At 45.0% G+C, this 5,875-nt stretch overlaps 1 pseudogene; it reads left to right on the top strand.

The window, feature by feature from the left end:
• The first annotated feature begins 1,115 nt into the window (after positions 1 to 1,115).
• Positions 1,116 to 1,563, top strand: Gm6314 (annotated as a pseudogene).
• The last annotated feature ends 4,312 nt before the right edge of the window (positions 1,564 to 5,875 follow it).

Here is a 5,875-nt window from a genome sequence, read left to right on the forward strand (position 1 = left end):
CTTATAAAGGAAAACATTTAATTAGGGACTTCCTGACAGTTTCAGACGCTTAGCCCATTATCGTCATGACAGAGAGCATGGTGGGAGCATGGCATTGCAGTGGTAGCTGAGAGTTACATTCTTACAGAGAGAGAGAGAGAGAGAGAGAGAGAGAGAGAGAAACACTAGGCTTCCACTTTTTGAAACCTCTAAGCCCATGCCTGTGACAAGGCCATACCTTCTTACCCTTCTCAAATAGTGGCACACTCTAGTGACTAAGCATTCAAATATATGAGCCTACCAGGGCCATTCCTATTCAAACCACCATGCCAGGCATGATTGATATGTGGTCTGCCTAAAACCTTAACACCTATGCACTAGTAATTCATGTTATTAGAAGATAGACTGCACACTACCAAAGGAGAAAGGTAAACACAAGCCCAACTACAAACACTTTGGTCTACAAGAGTGATCTGCCTGCAAAAGCAATAGTAGCACAAGGCTTGTGGTAGTCACCAGCCAATACTAGCTTTAAGGCCTACTCCATGAGATGAAATCCTTACTCAAAAACCTTGCTGCTTGGGTGGCTACAAACATGACACTAGATAGTGAGGGATCAAGAGGAAAATAACACACACTGTTTTACTAAAGGAACTTAGCTATAAATGACTCCGAACAATGTTATACTATACTCAGCCATCATCAGCAAAGCTTCCTCCTTTAGCAGATGGGGCCCACAGCCAGACAATATACAGAGAAAGAGAGACCTTGGAACACTCAGCTCTTAAAAGAATGTCTCCATCAAGCCCCTCTACTGAGAGCTCAGGAAATCTGTGGGACAGGAGGGGATAAGGCTGTAAGAGCCAGAGGGGATGGAGCCTATCAAAGCATCAAGACCTTCTACATACAACAGAGTTGCACACATACACACTCACAGAGACTGCGGCAGCATGCACAGGGCTTGCATGGGTCTGCACCTGATGGACTCTTAGAGCTGAAAGGAGAAGTGGACACAAGCCCCATCCCTAACACAAATGCTGTGTCCAATTGATGGCCACTTTTAAATAAAAAATTATTTTTCTTCAAGGGGATCTCACCAGGGACACAAACCACAATGATGGGTCCCATGGCCAGCAATGGTTGCCCATCAGGAAGTGAACTGGTCTTCAATAGTGAAAGTTCACCAGAAAAGGCCCTTTGGACTGTTCCTCCCCAGGGTACAGGGCTCAGACCCACGCAGCAGCAGCTCTTCCGTGAAGAAGGAAGCAATCGGAGAGTCAGCAATGAATGTGGAACATGAAGTTAACCTCCTGGTGGAGGAAATTAATCGCCTGGGTTCCAAAAATGCTGATGGAAAATTAAGTGTGAAGTTTGGGGTCCTCTTCCAGAATGACAGATGTGCCAATCTCTTTGAAGCATTGGTAGGAACTCTGAAAGCTGCAAAACGAAGGAAGATTGTTACATACACAGGGGAACTACTTTTGCAAGGTGTTCATGATGATGTTGACATTGTATTGCTGCAAGATTAATGTGGTTTGCATGGCTTGGTGTATCTGATAAACTGGAATAATTAAGTTAAAAGACTAATGTGAATTTCCTTATGTATTTTTATAGAACTTTTTTTATAGGACCTCAGGAGCAGGTCCTCAGGGCTGCTAGCCCAGGCTATGCCATTATTATATTGAGCCTGTTTGCTGGATGGCATTGGGAATAGAGCCAGCACAGCATAGCTACCCAAACCCCTCTCCCTGAACCCACTCTGGGCACTGAGGGATAGAGTGGTGAATAGGGTGTTATGAAGTCCAGTGAATGTGGGTTCAGGACTGTATAGTGTATTAAAATATTCTTCTCTGGAAATAGGTAAAATTCAGGAACCTAAAATGTCTTTCCATGCTACATTTAAAAGCTAGATGAGAGCGGCCTGACCATACTGTGTGCCCTTTGTGTAGCACTTCCCATTGGAAGATCCTGCCCTCTGTCAGCATTAGCTTAGCCTTAGCTTCTGATTCATAAAACACACTCAGGGACTTAACTTTCACTGTACCCCAACTGGCAGTCTTGAGTGGGAAGTGACGAGAGCCCAGTACACACATAGTCTAGATGGCCTCAACCTTAGTGACCACAGCTCCCTCTCCTATCAACAGGAGGCTGCTTTCTCAGCATTTGGGGCCTACGGTATGTACAGGAATGTGGAGGAGAGGTTACTTACAGGAGCTGTATCACCAAAGGTCACCATAGGTTGGGTGACAAAATTGGCTCACAAAATTTGGGAACCTGGAGCACACTCCAGGCAGCTCAGGAGGTTGGAGAGTGTTGTTTCCAATGAGTTGGTAGGTCTAAGCATATTCCAGGCACCTCTGTCGGTTTCTTCTTCCAGGTAGCTGGTCTGGTCTCAGAGTCTTCTTTGGCTTGTGTGATGGTGACTCTCAGCAGCCTTTATTGTTTATTAATGGATGGAAGGAGCCTTGTGAATCTGATCAGTTTTAGGAATTTACTAAAGCTATTTCAATTTTCCCCATTAATTTATTTATTCACATTAAATCCCAGTCAATACTCCCCACCTGCAGCCCCAGATGGAAACTGTAACAATGACATCAGTCCACTATGACTCTACATAAGAATGACTTGTGCTCACATAGGGAGTGGTGACTTCAGTTAGTGGGCTGCAATGTTTCTGGACTGACAGGAGGCATGTCCTGCATTGTGAAGGGAAATGTTTGCAGATATGGCAGATGGGAAAAGCCACAGTGAACAGATTTCCTGGGTAAGGCTGACCCAGTGGGGAGCATTGCTGGGTTCCATGGAGTCAAGGTGAGCCAATGGGAAACATTGCTGAGGTCTGGTTTTCTACCAAGTGGTGCATATGCCACTGCTGCTCTGTTCTCCAGTGCAGAGGGTTCTTCCCATCTGATTTAGTTACTCTCTGTCTTTGTGATAAGATACCATGACAAAGGGAGTTCATAGCAGGGTCTCTTTGGATTGACAGTTCCAGAAGGATAATGGTCCATGTATCCTTGATGCATAGCAGCAAGGAGCAGGCATGGTAGCTGGAGCAGAAAGCTGAGAGATTACATCATCAATGATGAATGCAAAGCAAAGAGAGGAAACTGGAGGCATGGCAAGCCTATACATCACCAGAGCTCACCTTCAGTGATGTTCTCCCACCAGCAAGCCATACATCTTAAACCTCCCCAAACAGTGGCATCACCTGGCAGCCAACTTCAAATACCTGAGCTTATGGGAGTGATTTGTTGTTCAAATCAGCATAGCATCTGCCCCTGCCTGATCCCCATGCCGGGAAAGACCTGCTTCCTCTAGGTTCCAAGATTGCAATAGACACTCCTAGTCTTTAAGTGGCTCCCTTGAAGTGACATTTGGGTTTTTGTTACTCAGAAAGCTCTACCAGGAACTGTTGGCCTCAGTGATGCAGATGAAAGAGGGAGGATTAGTTTTATTTTGATAGAAGCTCAATGCACTTGCTGGACACTCAGGTAGTGAGGAAAAGATAGTAAGGCTAGCACACTTCACAGGTGGGAAGCCGTAACAGGAATGAAGTATTTAGAGAAAATGATTGCGTGAGCCAAACACACATTGCATGGAAGCTAATGATTTTGGAACACGTTTATTCTTGTGATGTCTTTGTTAATGTTTTCTTTAGCTTCTAGCAAATATAAACTTATGAATAAATCAGGAACCATGGGGGCACAACAATAATCCCAGTACTTGAACTTCACAGTAAGACTGTCTCCACAAAAGGAAGTCAATCATAAAAACAAGCCGACAACTACAATCACAGAGAGCATTTGGGGCTGAGTGGAGACTAGGCTCAGAGGGAGAAGCAAGGCTTTCTTGGGTAGGGATCCTGTTGGAGGAAGCCCAGGATTTGGTGCATGTGGGACAGCCAACCAACCCAATGAAAGTGATTCAGGTCAGCAAGCCATTGGAGTGGCACACAGTGGGTTTCCCTGCACAGGATGCTAAGCTTTGGATGCTCCAATAAATTGTACAATAGCATGGGCTCTAGAGACAGCCCTTTGTGGGTGTGGGGTTGCATTTCTACTTTTCATGAGTGGCTGTGGTCCAGATCTGATGCCTATCCTTCTGCAGTTCAAAGAGTGAGTCTAGCTCATGTAACTTTGGATCTTTCTAGGTGTGTGAAACTATTGACATATTTGTTTTCAGAAATCTAAATGTGGTCCCAGGAGTTCTTTATGTCCAAACTCCTGGAGGATAAAGAACCACTACATAGGGAACAAATTGGCCCCCAGTGACTGAACCTGGCATTGAATGGCCCCATGTGCACCAGCCCCTAGGCAGCTCCAGGACATCAACAAGTGGAGCTCCTGTAACCACAAGCAATGGGATGAACCAAAGCCTGGCCATCCTATCCTACTGAACAGGAGAGCCCAAGGTCATCTTCAAATCAGTTCTAATTTAATTCTCACGAGAAAACAGCCATGGGGATATTCTAAGTGCTGTTCTCTTTAGAGGTAGCCCAGACAGGCCTACCTAACTCCATGATGGATGTGTATAACCCCATCGCCCAGAGGGATGACAAACAGAGGCTGCTCCTACTTTACTACATGCAATGTCAGTCCTTCTAATGCACTGGGTGTGTTATGGATAACATGTTGCTGTGTGTTCTGCAGGAGCTCATCTAATGTCATCAGAGTTGCTTTCATAGAGCCTCCATGACCAGCTCCCCCTAGCTTTCCTCTTCTGAGCCCTCTTTCCTATTTGGGGTTGTGTAGGAGATAGTCCTACAGTTGCTTCCTAAATAAAAATGAAAAATGTGGCTTACTGTGCCTTCTTTGAAGAGTCAAAGCCTCCTGTACTCTGTGCTGTCATACCTGAGCTGAAGTGGTGGTGGGGGGCTGCTTCAAGGAGCAGTACAGGCCAGTTGCAGGGCTGTCCACCTCATTCAAGTTCTTGACCCTACAGCCCCTCCCTGCTGGTTAGCTTTTAGCTGTTAATGTCCTTCACTGCATGTGGCCATTAAAGCAGCCAAACCACCACATGGTATTTTCACAGGCAGAAGACAGAGTCCTCACAGGCCTATGGGCAGTTGTTAGGTCCATGGCCACACTACCACATCTCATTGCTGGGCTGTCTGGGTACCCTGCTCTGTGATGACTGCTGCTCCAGGGCAGTGAGGGGCAGATGACCGACCATCAGTTTTCCATGAGCTAATTAGCCCTAGGTTTGAGGCTTATATGCTATAAATATGGTGACTTGTTTTGGACTACGCATTATCCTTAAACCAGTGTAACAGACTTAAATTACTTATTAGTTTTATAACTCAGATTAGTCTCTTTATGGTGGATTGACTAGAAAGATCAAATTTAATTGAAGCTCTTATCTCATCTTAATGTGCTCTACAAATTGTTCGAATCTTGAGTTGTGCTATAAGTGTTGTGTTTGTTGTTCTGTTAAATAGGTAACATTTTAGGAGAGATTGATAATGTGCATATTAACAGAGTTCAAGGACTTTGGAGGATCTGGAACTTAAGGTGGCCAGTGGTCATTTGGTTTGTGGAGTTTGGATTATTTTAGGTCCATTAGTTTTTGCAATGACTGATTCTGAACGGGTTACTTTGTGTACTGATCTGTGACTACAAGAGATGGTTCACCCCCGCTGTGAGTCTTCTGGCTTTACAGGGAAGCCAATCTGCTGCCAAGGGCTCATGCCACAGAACATGGTGGACCTCAAGTCCTGTAATTCATGCTGAACCTCACCTCCACAGTTTTCACACAATCTCTCCCCATGGGAAGATTTGAAAACTTCAGAGAAAAGTTGCTTCTATTCAGGGTCAACCTCAAGTGTGATCTACCATAATGACTGTGCATTTCCCAGTCAAAGCATGAGAGTGGCCTACAATTTATGTCCTCAGATAGT

Source organism: Mus musculus, chromosome 7 (genome assembly GCF_000001635.26).
Source record: "Mus musculus strain C57BL/6J chromosome 7, GRCm38.p6 C57BL/6J".
In the NCBI taxonomy this organism is placed as follows: domain Eukaryota; kingdom Metazoa; phylum Chordata; class Mammalia; order Rodentia; family Muridae; genus Mus; species Mus musculus.